Below are 1,259 nucleotides of genomic sequence, written 5' to 3' on the forward strand. Positions count from 1 at the left end.
TGGGCATGGAGATGGTTTGGTGGGAATGACAACTTTGGTCGTGGAGGAGACTTCAGTGGGCGTGCTGGCTTTGGTGGCAGTCGAGATGGCGGTGGATATGGTAGCAGTGGGGATGGCTATAACAGATTTGGTAATGATGGAAGCAACTCTGGAGGTGATGGAAGCTATAATGATTTTGGCAACTACAACAATCAATCTTCAAATTTTGCACCCATGAAAGGAGGAAATTTTGGAGGCAGAAACTCTGGCCCCTATAGTGGTAGAGGCCAATACTTTGCCAAACCATGAAACCAAGGTGGCTATGGCGGTTCCAGCAGCAGCAGTAGCTATGGCAGTGGCAGAAGGTTTTAATTACTGCCAGGAAACAAAGCTTAGCAGGAGAGGACAGCCAGAGAACTGACAGGTTACAACAGATTTGTGAACTCCGCCAAGCACAGTGGTGGCAGGGCCTTGCTGCTACGAAGAAGACATGTTTTAGAAAATAGTCATGTGTATGGGCAAAACTCGAGGACTGTATTTGTGACTAATTGTATAACAGGTTATTTTAGTTTCTGTGGAAAGTGTAAAGCATTCCAACAAAAGGTTTTAATGTAGATTTTTTTTTTTGCACCCATGCTGTTGATTGCTAAATGTAATAGTCTGATCATGACGCTGAATAAATGTGTCTTTTTAAAAAAATTATATTGAATAAAGTGGTTATGGTGAAAATTTGTTTTATTTGAAAGAACATTAAAATGAATGCTTCTAAAGTTTCTCTGTTTTAAGAATTTTACTATGAATGGTTGCAAAATATGATCACCTGCATTGTAATGAGGTTTTGAAATAATTGTCAAGAACTGTGAAGGGTTCCAGATTTTACCTTCCTTGCAAACTAGAAAGTTAGACTGCCAGTTTAATTTAATTTAATTTTTTTATTAATAGTTTATTATCAAGTTGGTTTCCATATTAACACCCAGTGCTCTTCCTCACAAGTGCCTTCCTCCATTACCACCACCTCCCTTCCCCCGTCCCCCTCCCCCTTCAACCCTTGGTTCATTTTCAGTATTCAACAGTCTCTCAGGTTTTGTGTCCCTCTGTCTCCCCAACTCTTTCCCCCTTCCCCTCCCCCTGGTCCTCCATTAGGTTTCTTCTGTTCTCCTGTTAGACCTATGAGTGCAAACATATGGTATCTGTCCTTCTCTGCCTGACTTATTTCACTTATCATGACACCCTCAAGGTCCATCCACTTTGCTACAAATGGCCATATTTCATTCTTTCTC

At 41.1% G+C, this 1,259-nt stretch overlaps 1 pseudogene; it reads left to right on the forward strand.

Annotated features, from left to right (window-relative positions):
- Window positions 1-398, forward strand: part of LOC115296746 — a 1,305-nt pseudogene extending 907 nt beyond the window's left edge.
- Window positions 399-1,259: the final 861 nt, after the last annotated feature.

This window comes from Suricata suricatta, chromosome 7 (assembly GCF_006229205.1).
Source record: "Suricata suricatta isolate VVHF042 chromosome 7, meerkat_22Aug2017_6uvM2_HiC, whole genome shotgun sequence".
In the NCBI taxonomy this organism is placed as follows: domain Eukaryota; kingdom Metazoa; phylum Chordata; class Mammalia; order Carnivora; family Herpestidae; genus Suricata; species Suricata suricatta.